The 13,175-nt window shown below is 51.3% G+C and overlaps 4 non-coding genes and 4 pseudogenes across 4 annotated transcripts; all 8 read left to right on the top strand.

The window, feature by feature from the left end:
- The first annotated feature begins 1,303 nt into the window (after positions 1–1,303).
- LOC140471260 (5S ribosomal RNA) lies at positions 1,304–1,422 on the top strand. Its single transcript, XR_011956942.1, has one exon. It is a non-coding gene; the product is annotated as a 5S ribosomal RNA (ribosomal RNA).
- Positions 1,423–2,952: 1,530 nt separating this feature from the next.
- On the top strand, positions 2,953–3,071 carry LOC140469501 (5S ribosomal RNA). The gene has a single exon (XR_011956128.1). It is a non-coding gene; the product is annotated as a 5S ribosomal RNA (ribosomal RNA).
- Positions 3,072–4,599: 1,528 nt separating this feature from the next.
- LOC140472671 (5S ribosomal RNA) lies at positions 4,600–4,708 on the top strand (annotated as a pseudogene).
- A 1,524-nt stretch (positions 4,709–6,232) lies between these two features.
- On the top strand, positions 6,233–6,351 carry LOC140468286 (5S ribosomal RNA). The gene has a single exon (XR_011955631.1). It is a non-coding gene; the product is annotated as a 5S ribosomal RNA (ribosomal RNA).
- Positions 6,352–7,886: 1,535 nt separating this feature from the next.
- Positions 7,887–8,005, top strand: LOC140470840 (5S ribosomal RNA). Its single transcript, XR_011956747.1, has one exon. It is a non-coding gene; the product is annotated as a 5S ribosomal RNA (ribosomal RNA).
- A 1,532-nt stretch (positions 8,006–9,537) lies between these two features.
- LOC140472047 (5S ribosomal RNA) lies at positions 9,538–9,646 on the top strand (annotated as a pseudogene).
- A 1,524-nt stretch (positions 9,647–11,170) lies between these two features.
- Positions 11,171–11,289, top strand: LOC140472217 (5S ribosomal RNA; annotated as a pseudogene).
- A 1,528-nt stretch (positions 11,290–12,817) lies between these two features.
- Positions 12,818–12,936, top strand: LOC140472775 (5S ribosomal RNA; annotated as a pseudogene).
- The last annotated feature ends 239 nt before the right edge of the window (positions 12,937–13,175 follow it).

The following is a 13,175-nucleotide window of genomic DNA, read 5'->3' as shown; positions in this document are numbered from 1 at the left end:
AATAGACAATAGGTGCAGGAGTTGGCCATTCTGCCCTTGGAGCCTGCACCACCATTCAATATGATCATGGCTGATCATCCTTAATCAGTATCCTGTTCCTGCCTTATCTCCATAAGCCTTGATTCCACTATCCTTGAGAGCTCTGTCCAACTCTTTCTTCAATGAATCCAGAGACTGGGCCTCCACTGCCCTCTGGGGCAGAGCATTCCACACAGCCACCACTCTCTGGGTGAAGACGTTTCTCCTCATCTCTGTCCTAAACGGTCTACCCCGTATTTTTAAGCTGTGTCCTCTGTTTCGGCACTCACGTTTCCTGCCGCCAGAGTGTCCAATCCTTTGATAATCTTATATGTCTCAACCAGATCCCCTCTCAGTCTTCTAAACTCAAGGGTACACAAGCCCAGTCGCTCCAGTCTTTCAGTGTAAGGTAATCCCGCCATTCCAGGAATTGACCTCGTCAACCTACGCTGCACTCCCTCAATAGCCAGAATGTCTCTCCTCAAATTTGGAGACCAGAACTGCACACAGTACTCCAGGTGTGGTCTCACCAGGGCCCTGTACACCTGCAGAAGAACCTCTTTGCTTCTGTACTCAATCCCTCTTGTTATGAAGGCCAGCATGCTATTAGCCTTCTTCACTACCTGCTGTACCTGCATGCTTACCTTCATTGAGCGGTGTACAAGAACCCCCAGATCTCTCTGTACTGTCCCTTGACCGAAATTGATTCCATTTAGGTAGTAATCTGCCTTCCTGTTCTTGCCACCAAAGTGGATAAGCATCCATTTATCCACATTAAAGTGCATCTGCCATGCATCTGACCACTCACCTAACTTGTCCAGGTCACCCGGTAATCTCCTAACATCCTCATCACATTTCACCCTGCCACCCAGCTCAGTATCATCAGCAAATTTGCTAATGTTATTGCTAATAGCATCTTCTATATCATGAACATATATTGTAAAAAGCTGCGGTCCCAGTACTGATCCCTGCGGTACCCCACTGGTCACTGCCTGCCATTCCGAAATGGAGGCGTGGAGGAGTGTGGAAGGATGAGAGAATGCAGGCTGCAGCCCTATGAAGCAGGGGGAGGTTTTGCAGTTGGCCTGTGTGGGGATGTGGGAGACGACAGGAGCCTGGTGGGCAAGGGCTAGCTGGAGGGAGGGAGGGAGGGAAGCACGCACGGAGGAGAAAGAGCAAAGAGAAAAGAGAGAAAAAAAAAACAAAGGGGATCAAGAGAAAGAGCAGCAAAGAAAATGTGGCTGGCCAGCACGCCTTGAAGTGGGGAGAAAAGGCAGGAGCCAGCGCCTACGGCCATACTAGTCTGAAAACGCCCGATCTCGTCTGATCTTGGAAGCTCTGCAGACTCAGGCCTGGTTAGTACTTGGATGGGAGACCGCCTGGGAATACCAGGTGCAGTAGGCTTTTTCCGCCAGCAGGGGCTGCTCAAGTCACCCCTCTGCACTCGTGTTGGGCCACGCACGCAATGCAGCGACAGGTTATTTTTGCTGCCGCTGTGCCTGGCATCAGTCTCCTGCAGGCAGGAGACAGGGAGGGGAGGAGAGCGGAGCGCTGCCAAAATCAGCAAGAAAGACGGAAAGAAAGGGATTGGGGCTGCACGCTGTCTGCGGCTGGCAGTCAGGAAAGGAGGACAATAGACAATAGGTGCAGGAGTTGGCCATTCTGCCCTTGGAGCCTGCACCACCATTCAATATGATCATGGCTGATCATCCTTAATCAGTATCCTGTTCCTGCCTTATCTCCATAAGCCTTGATTCCACTATCCTTGAGAGCTCTGTCCAACTCTTTCTTCAATGAATCCAGAGACTGGGCCTCCACTGCCCTCTGGGGCAGAGCATTCCACACAGCCACCACTCTCTGGGTGAAGACGTTTCTCCTCATCTCTGTCCTAAACGGTCTACCCCGTATTTTTAAGCTGTGTCCTCTGTTTCGGCACTCACGTTTCCTGCCGCCAGAGTGTCCAATCCTTTGATAATCTTATATGTCTCAACCAGATCCCCTCTCAGTCTTCTAAACTCAAGGGTACACAAGCCCAGTCGCTCCAGTCTTTCAGTGTAAGGTAATCCCGCCATTCCAGGAATTGACCTCGTCAACCTACGCTGCACTCCCTCAATAGCCAGAATGTCTCTCCTCAAATTTGGAGACCAGAACTGCACACAGTACTCCAGGTGTGGTCTCACCAGGGCCCTGTACACCTGCAGAAGAACCTCTTTGCTTCTGTACTCAATCCCTCTTGTTATGAAGGCCAGCATGCTATTAGCCTTCTTCACTACCTGCTGTACCTGCATGCTTACCTTCATTGAGCGGTGTACAAGAACCCCCAGATCTCTCTGTACTGTCCCTTGACCGAAATTGATTCCATTTAGGTAGTAATCTGCCTTCCTGTTCTTGCCACCAAAGTGGATAAGCATCCATTTATTCACATTAAAGTGCATCTGCCATGCATCTGACCACTCACCTAACTTGTCCAGGTCACCCGGTAATCTCCTAACATCCTCATCACATTTCACCCTGCCACCCAGCTCAGTATCATCAGCAAATTTGCTAATGTTATTGCTAATAGCATCTTCTATATCATGAACATATATTGTAAAAAGCTGCGGTCCCAGTACTGATCCCTGCGGTACCCCACTGGTCACTGCCTGCCATTCCGAAATGGAGGCGTGGAGGAGTGTGGAAGGATGAGAGAATGCAGGCTGCAGCCCGATGAAGCAGGGGGAGGTTTTGCAGTTGGCCTGTGTGGGGATGTGGGAGACGACAGGAGCCTGGTGGGCAAGGGCTAGCTGGAGGGAGGGAGGGAGGGAAGCACGCACGGAGGAGAAAGAGCAAAGAGAAAAGAGAGAAAAAAAAACAAAGGGGATCAAGAGAAAGAGCAGCAAAGAAAATGTGGCTGGCCAGCACGCCTTGAAGTGGGGAGAAAAGGCAGGGGCCAGCGCCTACGGCCATACTAGTCTGAAAACGCCCGATCTCGTCTGATCTCGGAAGCTAAGCAAACTCAGGCCTGGTTAGTACTTGGATGGGAGGCCGCCTGGGAATACCAGGTGCAGTAGGCTTTTTCCGCCAGCAGGGGCTGCTCAAGTCACCCCTCTGCACTCGTGTTGGGCCACGCACGCAATGCAGCGACAGGTTATTTTTGCTGCCGCTGTGCCTGGCATCAGTCTCCTGGAGACAGGGAGGGGAGGAGAGCGGAGCGCTGCCAAAATCAGCAAGAAAGACGGAAAGAAAGGGATTGGGGCTGCACGCTGTCTGCGGCTGGCAGTCAGGAAAGGAGGACAATAGACAATAGGTGCAGGAGTTGGCCATTCTGCCCTTGGAGCCTGCACCACCATTCAATATGATCATGGCTGATCATCCTTAATCAGTATCCTGTTCCTGCCTTATCTCCATAAGCCTTGATTCCACTATCCTTGAGAGCTCTGTCCAACTCTTTCTTCAATGAATCCAGAGACTGGGCCTCCACTGCCCTCTGGGGCAGAGCATTCCACACAGCCACCACTCTCTGGGTGAAGACGTTTCTCCTCATCTCTGTCCTAAACGGTCTACCCCGTATTTTTAAGCTGTGTCCCCTGTTTCGGCACTCACGTTTCCTGCCGCCAGAGTGTCCAATCCTTTGATAATCTTATATGTCTCAACCAGATCCCCTCTCAGTCTTCTAAACTCAAGGGTACACAAGCCCAGTCGCTCCAGTCTTTCAGTGTAAGGTAATCCCGCCATTCCAGGAATTGACCTCGTCAACCTACGCTGCACTCCCTCAATAGCCAGAATGTCTCTCCTCAAATTTGGAGACCAGAACTGCACACAGTACTCCAGGTGTGGTCTCACCAGGGCCCTGTACACCTGCAGAAGAACCTCTTTGCTTCTGTACTCAATCCCTCTTGTTATGAAGGCCAGCATGCTATTAGCCTTCTTCACTACCTGCTGTACCTGCATGCTTACCTTCATTGAGCGGTGTACAAGAACCCCCAGATCTCTCTGTACTGTCCCTTGACCGAAATTGATTCCATTTAGGTAGTAATCTGCCTTCCTGTTCTTGCCACCAAAGTGGATAAGCATCCATTTATCCACATTAAAGTGCATCTGCCATGCATCTGACCACTCACCTAACTTGTCCAGGTCACCCGGTAATCTCCTAACATCCTCATCACATTTCACCCTGCCACCCAGCTCAGTATCATCAGCAAATTTGCTAATGTTATTGCTAATAGCATCTTCTATATCATGAACATATATTGTAAAAAGCTGCGGTCCCAGTACTGATCCCTGCGGTACCCCACTGGTCACTGCCTGCCATTCCGAAATGGAGGCGTAGAGGAGTGTGGAAGGATGAGAGAATGCAGGCTGCAGCCCTATGAAGCAGGGGGAGGTTTTGCAGTTGGCCTGTGTGGGGATGTGGGAGACGACAGGAGCCTGGTGGGCAAGGGCTATCTGGAGGGAGGGAGGGAGGGAGTGAAGCACGCACGGAGGAGAAAGAGCAAAGAGAAAAGAGAGAAAAAAAAAACAAAGGGGATCAAGAGAAAGAGCAGCAAAGAAAATGTGGCTGGCCAGCACGCCTTGAAGTGGGGAGAAAAGGTAGGAGCCTGTGCCTACGGCCATACTAGTCTGAAAACGCCTGATCTCGGAAGCTAAGCAGACTCAGGCCTGGTTAGTGCTTGGATGGGAGACTGCCTGGGAATACCAGGTGCAGTAGGCTTTTTCCGCCAGCAGGGGCTGCTCAAGTCACCCCTCTGCACTCGTGTTGGGCCACGCACGCAATGCAGCGACAGGTTATTTTTGCTGCCGCTGTGCCTGGCATCAGTCTCCTGCAGGCAGGAGACAGGGAGGGGAGGAGAGCGGAGCGCTGCCAAAATCAGCAAGAAAGACGGAAAGAAAGGGATTGGGGCTGCACGCTGTCTGCGGCTGGCAGTCAGGAAAGGAGGACAATAGACAATAGGTGCAGGAGTTGGCCATTCTGCCCTTGGAGCCTGCACCACCATTCAATATGATCATGGCTGATCATCCTTAATCAGTATCCTGTTCCTGCCTTATCTCCATAAGCCTTGATTCCACTATCCTTGAGAGCTCTGTCCAACTCTTTCTTCAATGAATCCAGAGACTGGGCCTCCACTGCCCTCTGGGGCAGAGCATTCCACACAGCCACCACTCTCTGGGTGAAGACGTTTCTCCTCATCTCTGTCCTAAACGGTCTACCCCGTATTTTTAAGCTGTGTCCTCTGTTTCGGCACTCACGTTTCCTGCCGCCAGAGTGTCCAATCCTTTGATAATCTTATATGTCTCAACCAGATCCCCTCTCAGTCTTCTAAACTCAAGGGTACACGAGCCCAGTCGCTCCAGTCTTTCAGTGTAAGGTAATCCCGCCATTCCAGGAATTGACCTCGTCAACCTACGCTGCACTCCCTCAATAGCCGGAATGTCTCTCCTCAAATTTGGAGACCAGAACTGCACACAGTACTCCAGGTGTGGTCTCACCAGGGCCCTGTACACCTGCAGAAGAACCTCTTTGCTTCTGTACTCAATCCCTCTTGTTATGAAGGCCAGCATGCTATTAGCCTTCTTCACTACCTGCTGTACCTGCATGCTTACCTTCATTGAGCGGTGTACAAGAACCCCCAGATCTCTCTGTACTGTCCCTTGACCGAAATTGATTCCATTTAGGTAGTAATCTGCCTTCCTGTTCTTGCCACCAAAGTGGATAAGCATCCATTTATCCACATTAAAGTGCATCTGCCATGCATCTGACCACTCACCTAACTTGTCCAGGTCACCCGGTAATCTCCTAACATCCTCATCACATTTCACCCTGCCACCCAGCTCAGTATCATCAGCAAATTTGCTAATGTTATTGCTAATAGCATCTTCTATATCATGAACATATATTGTAAAAAGCTGCGGTCCCAGTACTGATCCCTGCGGTACCCCACTGGTCACTGCCTGCCATTCCGAAATGGAGGCGTGGAGGAGTGTGGAAGGATGAGAGAATGCAGGCTGCAGCCCTATGAAGCAGGGGGAGGTCTTGCAGTTGGCCTGTGTGGGGATGTGGGAGACGACAGGAGCCTGGTGGGCAAGGGCTAGCTGGAGGGAGGGAGGGAGGGAAGCACGCACGGAGGAGAAAGACAAAAGAGAGAAAAAAAAAACAAAGGGGATCAAGAGAAAGAGCAGCAAAGAAAATGTGGCTGGCCAGCACGCCTTGAAGTCGGGAGAAAAGGCAGGAGCCTGCGCCTACGGCCATACTAGTCTGAGCACGCCCGATCTCGTCTGATCTCGGAAGCTAAGCAGACTCAGGCCTGGTTAGTACTTGGATGGGAGACCGCCTGGGAATACCAGGTGCAGTAGGCTTTTTCCGCCAGCAGGGGCTGCTCAAGTCACCCCTCTGCACTCGTGTTGGGCCACGCACGCAATGCAGCGACAGGTTATTTTTGCTGCCGCTGTGCCTGGCATCAGTCTCCTGGAGACAGGGAGGGGAGGAGAGCGGAGCGCTGACAAAATCAGCAAGAAAGACGGAAAGAAAGGGATTGGGGCTGCACGCTGTCTGCGGCTGGCAGTCAGGAAAGGAGGACAATAGACAATAGGTGCAGGAGTTGGCCATTCTGCCCTTGGAGCCTGCACCACCATTCAATATGATCATGGCTGATCATCCTTAATCAGTATCCTGTTCCTGCCTTATCTCCATAAGCCTTGATTCCACTATCCTTGAGAGCTCTGTCCAACTCTTTCTTCAATGAATCCAGAGACTGGGCCTCCACTGCCCTCTGGGGCAGAGCATTCCACACAGCCACCACTCTCTGGGTGAAGACGTTTCTCCTCATCTCTGTCCTAAACGGTCTACCCCGTATTTTTAAGCTGTGTCCTCTGTTTCGGCACTCACGTTTCCTGCCGCCAGAGTGTCCAATCCTTTGATAATCTTATATGTCTCAACCAGATCCCCTCTCAGTCTTCTAAACTCAAGGGTACACAAGCCCAGTCGCTCCAGTCTTTCAGTGTAAGGTAATCCCGCCATTCCAGGAATTGACCTCGTCAACCTACGCTGCACTCCCTCAATAGCCAGAATGTCTCTCCTCAAATTTGGAGACCAGAACTGCACACAGTACTCCAGGTGTGGTCTCACCAGGGCCCTGTACACCTGCAGAAGAACCTCTTTGCTTCTGTACTCAATCCCTCTTGTTATGAAGGCCAGCATGCTATTAGCCTTCTTCACTACCTGCTGTACCTGCATGCTTACCTTCATTGAGCGGTGTACAAGAACCCCCAGATCTCTCTGTACTGTCCCTTGACCGAAATTGATTCCATTTAGGTAGTAATCTGCCTTCCTGTTCTTGCCACCAAAGTGGATAAGCATCCATTTATTCACATTAAAGTGCATCTGCCATGCATCTGACCACTCACCTAACTTGTCCAGGTCACCCGGTAATCTCCTAACATCCTCATCACATTTCACCCTGCCACCCAGCTCAGTATCATCAGCAAATTTGCTAATGTTATTGCTAATAGCATCTTCTATATCATGAACATATATTGTAAAAAGCTGCGGTCCCAGTACTGATCCCTGCGGTACCCCACTGGTCACTGCCTGCCATTCCGAAATGGAGGCGTGGAGGAGTGTGGAAGGATGAGAGAATGCAGGCTGCAGCCCTATGAAGCAGGGGGAGGTTTTGCAGTTGGCCTGTGTGGGGATGTGGGAGACGACAGGAGCGTGGTGGGCAAGGGCTAGCTGGAGGGAGGGAGGGAGGGAGGGAGTGAGGGAAGCACGCACGGAGGAGAAAGAGCAAAGAGAAAAGAGAGAAAAAAAAACAAAGGGGATCAAGAGAAAGAGCAGCAAAGAAAATGTGGCTGGCCAGCACGCCTTGAAGTGGGGAGAAAAGGCAGGGGCCAGCGCCTACGGCCATACTAGTCTGAAAACGCCCGATCTCGTCTGATCTCGGAAGTTAAGCAAACTCAAGCCTGGTTAGTACTTGGATGGGAGGCCGCCTGGGAATACCAGGTGCAGTAGGCTTTTTCCGCCAGCAGGGGCTGCTCAAGTCACCCCTCTGCACTCGTGTTGGGCCACGCACGCAATGCAGCGACAGGTTATTTTTGCTGCCGCTGTGCCTGGCATCAGTCTCCTGGAGACAGGGAGGGGAGGAGAGCGGAGCGCTGCCAAAATCAGCAAGAAAGACGGAAAGAAAGGGATTGGGGCTGCACGCTGTCTGCGGCTGGCAGTCAGGAAAGGAGGACAATAGACAATAGGTGCAGGAGTTGGCCATTCTGCCCTTGGAGCCTGCACCACCATTCAATATGATCATGGCTGATCATCCTTAATCAGTATCCTGTTCCTGCCTTATCTCCATAAGCCTTGATTCCACTATCCTTGAGAGCTCTGTCCAACTCTTTCTTCAATGAATCCAGAGACTGGGCCTCCACTGCCCTCTGGGGCAGAGCATTCCACACAGCCACCACTCTCTGGGTGAAGACGTTTCTCCTCATCTCTGTCCTAAACGGTCTACCCCGTATTTTTAAGCTGTGTCCCCTGTTTCGGCACTCACGTTTCCTGCCGCCAGAGTGTCCAATCCTTTGATAATCTTATATGTCTCAACCAGATCCCCTCTCAGTCTTCTAAACTCAAGTGTACACGAGCCCAGTCGCTCCAGTCTTTCAGTGTAAGGTAATCCCGCCATTCCAGGAATTGACCTCGTCAACCTACGCTGCACTCCCTCAATAGCCAGAATGTCTCTCCTCAAATTTGGAGACCAGAACTGCACACAGTACTCCAGGTGTGGTCTCACCAGGGCCCTGTACACCTGCAGAAGAACCTCTTTGCTTCTGTACTCAATCCCTCTTGTTATGAAGGCCAGCATGCTATTAGCCTTCTTCACTACCTGCTGTACCTGCATGCTTACCTTCATTGAGCGGTGTACAAGAACCCCCAGATCTCTCTGTACTGTCCCTTGACCGAAATTGATTCCATTTAGGTAGTAATCTGCCTTCCTGTTCTTGCCACCAAAGTGGATAAGCATCCATTTATCCACATTAAAGTGCATCTGCCATGCATCTGACCACTCACCTAACTTGTCCAGGTCACCCGGTAATCTCCTAACATCCTCATCACATTTCACCCTGCCACCCAGCTCAGTATCATCAGCAAATTTGCTAATGTTATTGCTAATAGCATCTTCTATATCATGAACATATATTGTAAAAAGCTGCGGTCCCAGTACTGATCCCTGCGGTACCCCACTGGTCACTGCCTGCCATTCCGAAATGGAGGCGTGGAGGAGTGTGGAAGGATGAGAGAATGCAGGCTGCAGCCCTATGAAGCAGGGGGAGGTTTTGCAGTTGGCCTGTGTGGGGATGTGGGAGACGACAGGAGCCTGGTGGGCAAGGGCTATCTGGAGGGAGGGAGGGAGGGAGGGAGTGAAGCACGCACGGAGGAGAAAGAGCAAAGAGAAAAGAGAGAAAAAAAAAACAAAGGGGATCAAGAGAAAGAGCAGCAAAGAAAATGTGGCTGGCCAGCACGCCTTGAAGTGGGGAGAAAAGGCAGGAGCCTGTGCCTACGGCCATACTAGTCTGAAAACGCCTGATCTCGGAAGCTAAGCAGACTCAGGCCTGGTTAGTACTTGGATGGGAGACTGCCTGGGAATACCAGGTGCAGTAGGCTTTTTCCGCCAGCAGGGGCTGCTCAAGTCACCCCTCTGCACTCGTGTTGGGCCACGCACGCAATGCAGCGACAGGTTATTTTTGCTGCCGCTGTGCCTGGCATCAGTCTCCTGGAGACAGGGAGGGGAGGAGAGCGGAGCGCTGCCAAAATCAGCAAGAAAGACGGAAAGAAAGGGATTGGGGCTGCACGCTGTCTGCGGCTGGCAGTCAGGAAAGGAGGACAATAGACAATAGGTGCAGGAGTTGGCCATTCTGCCCTTGGAGCCTGCACCACCATTCAATATGATCATGGCTGATCATCCTTAATCAGTATCCTGTTCCTGCCTTATCTCCATAAGCCTTGATTCCACTATCCTTGAGAGCTCTGTCCAACTCTTTCTTCAATGAATCCAGAGACTGGGCCTCCACTGCCCTCTGGGGCAGAGCATTCCACACAGCCACCACTCTCTGGGTGAAGACGTTTCTCCTCATCTCTGTCCTAAACGGTCTACCCCGTATTTTTAAGCTGTGTCCCCTGTTTCGGCACTCACGTTTCCTGCCGCCAGAGTGTCCAATCCTTTGATAATCTTATATGTCTCAACCAGATCCCCTCTCAGTCTTCTAAACTCAAGGGTACACAAGCCCAGTCGCTCCAGTCTTTCAGTGTAAGGTAATCCCGCCATTCCAGGAATTGACCTCGTCAACCTACGCTGCACTCCCTCAATAGCCAGAATGTCTCTCCTCAAATTTGGAGACCAGAACTGCACACAGTACTCCAGGTGTGGTCTCACCAGGGCCCTGTACACCTGCAGAAGAACCTCTTTGCTTCTGTACTCAATCCCTCTTGTTATGAAGGCCAGCATGCTATTAGCCTTCTTCACTACCTGCTGTACCTGCATGCTTACCTTCATTGAGCGGTGTACAAGAACCCCCAGATCTCTCTGTACTGTCCCTTGACCGAAATTGATTCCATTTAGGTAGTAATCTGCCTTCCTGTTCTTGCCACCAAAGTGGATAAGCATCCATTTATCCACATTAAAGTGCATCTGCCATGCATCTGACCACTCACCTAACTTGTCCAGGTCACCCGGTAATCTCCTAACATCCTCATCACATTTCACCCTGCCACCCAGCTCAGTATCATCAGCAAATTTGCTAATGTTATTGCTAATAGCATCTTCTATATCATGAACATATATTGTAAAAAGCTGCGGTCCCAGTACTGATCCCTGCGGTACCCCACTGGTCACTGCCTGCCATTCCGAAATGGAGGCGTGGAGGAGTGTGGAAGGATGAGAGAATGCAGGCTGCAGCCCTATGAAGCAGGGGGAGGTTTTGCAGTTGGCCTGTGTGGGGATGTGGGAGACGACAGGAGCCTGGTGGGCAAGGGCTAGCTGGAGGGAGGGAGGGAGGGAAGCACGCACGGAGGAGAAAGAGCAAAGAGAAAAGAGAGAAAAAAAAAACAAAGGGGATCAAGAGAAAGAGCAGCAAAGAAAATGTGGCTGGCCAGCACGCCTTGAAGTGGGGAGAAAAGGCAGGGGCCAGCGCCTACGGCCATACTAGTCTGAAAACGCCCGATCTCGTCTGATCTAGGAAGCTAAGCAAACTCCAGCCTGGTTAGTACTTGGATGGGAGGCCGCCTGGGAATACCAGGTGCAGTAGGCTTTTTCCGCCAGCAGGGGCTGCTCAAGTCACCCCTCTGCACTCGTGTTGGGCCACGCACGCAATGCAGCGACAGGTTATTTTTGCTGCCGCTGTGCCTGGCATCAGTCTCCTGGAGACAGGGAGGGGAGGAGAGCGGAGCGCTGCCAAAATCAGCAAGAAAGACGGAAAGAAAGGGATTGGGGCTGCACGCTGTCTGCGGCTGGCAGTCAGGAAAGGAGGACAATAGACAATAGGTGCAGGAGTTGGCCATTCTGCCCTTGGAGCCTGCACCACCATTCAATATGATCATGGCTGATCATCCTTAATCAGTATCCTGTTCCTGCCTTATCTCCATAAGCCTTGATTCCACTATCCTTGAGAGCTCTGTCCAACTCTTTCTTCAATGAATCCAGAGACTGGGCCTCCACTGCCCTCTGGGGCAGAGCATTCCACACAGCCACCACTCTCTGGGTGAAGACGTTTCTCCTCATCTCTGTCCTAAACGGTCTACCCCGTATTTTTAAGCTGTGTCCTCTGTTTCGGCACTCACGTTTCCTGCCGCCAGAGTGTCCAATCCTTTGATAATCTTATATGTCTCAACCAGATCCCCTCTCAGTCTTCTAAACTCAAGGGTACACAAGCCCAGTCGCTCCAGTCTTTCAGTGTAAGGTAATCCCGCCATTCCAGGAATTGACCTCGTCAACCTACGCTGCACTCCCTCAATAGCCAGAATGTCTCTCCTCAAATTTGGAGACCAGAACTGCACACAGTACTCCAGGTGTGGTCTCACCAGGGCCCTGTACACCTGCAGAAGAACCTCTTTGCTTCTGTACTCAATCCCTCTTGTTATGAAGGCCAGCATGCTATTAGCCTTCTTCACTACCTGCTGTACCTGCATGCTTACCTTCATTGAGCGGTGTACAAGAACCCCCAGATCTCTCTGTACTGTCCCTTGACCGAAATTGATTCCATTTAGGTAGTAATCTGCCTTCCTGTTCTTGCCACCAAAGTGGATAAGCATCCATTTATCCACATTAAATTGCATCTGCCATGCATCTGACCACTCACCTAACTTGTCCAGGTCACCCGGTAATCTCCTAACATCCTCATCACATTTCACCCTGCCACCCAGCTCAGTATCATCAGCAAATTTGTTAATGTTATTGCTAATAGCATCTTCTATATCATGAACATATATTGTAAAAAGCTGCGGTCCCAGTACTGATCCCTGCGGTACCCCACTGGTCACTGCCTGCCATTCCGAAATGGAGGCGTGGAGGAGTGTGGAAGGATGAGAGAATGCAGGCTGCAGCCCTATGAAGCAGGGGGAGGTTTTGCAGTTGGCCTGTGTGGGGATGTGGGAGACGACAGGAGCCTGGTGGGCAAGGGCTAGCTGGAGGGAGGGAGGGAGGGAGGGAAGCACGCACGGAGGAGAAAGAGCAAAGAGAAAAGAGAGAAAAAAAAAACAAAGGGGATCAAGAGAAAGAGCAGCAAAGAAAATGTGGCTGGCCAGCACGCCTTGAAGTGGGGAGAAAAGGCAGAAGCTAGCGCCTACGGCCAAAATAGTCTGAAAACGCGTGATCTCGTCTGGTCTCGGAATCTAAGCAGACTCAGGCCTGGTTAGTACGTGGATGGGAGACTGCCTGGGAATACCAGGTGCAGTAGGCTTTTTCCGCCAGCAGGGGCTGCTCAAGTCACCCCTCTGCACTCGTGTTGGGCCACGCACGCAATGCAGCGACAGGTTATTTTTGCTGCCGCTGTGCCTGGCATCAGTCTCCTGGAGACAGGGAGGGGAGGAGAGCGGAGCGCTGACAAAATCAGCAAGAAAGACGGAAAGAAAGGGATTGGGGCTGCACGCTGTCTGCGGCTGGCAGTCAGGAAAGGAGGACAATAGACAATAGGTGCAG

The sequence above is a fragment of the Chiloscyllium punctatum genome, chromosome 3 (genome assembly GCF_047496795.1).
Source record: "Chiloscyllium punctatum isolate Juve2018m chromosome 3, sChiPun1.3, whole genome shotgun sequence".
In the NCBI taxonomy this organism is placed as follows: domain Eukaryota; kingdom Metazoa; phylum Chordata; class Chondrichthyes; order Orectolobiformes; family Hemiscylliidae; genus Chiloscyllium; species Chiloscyllium punctatum.
The sequence above is the reverse complement of the archived record's forward strand: the minus strand, read 5'-3'. Positions and strand labels throughout refer to the sequence as shown.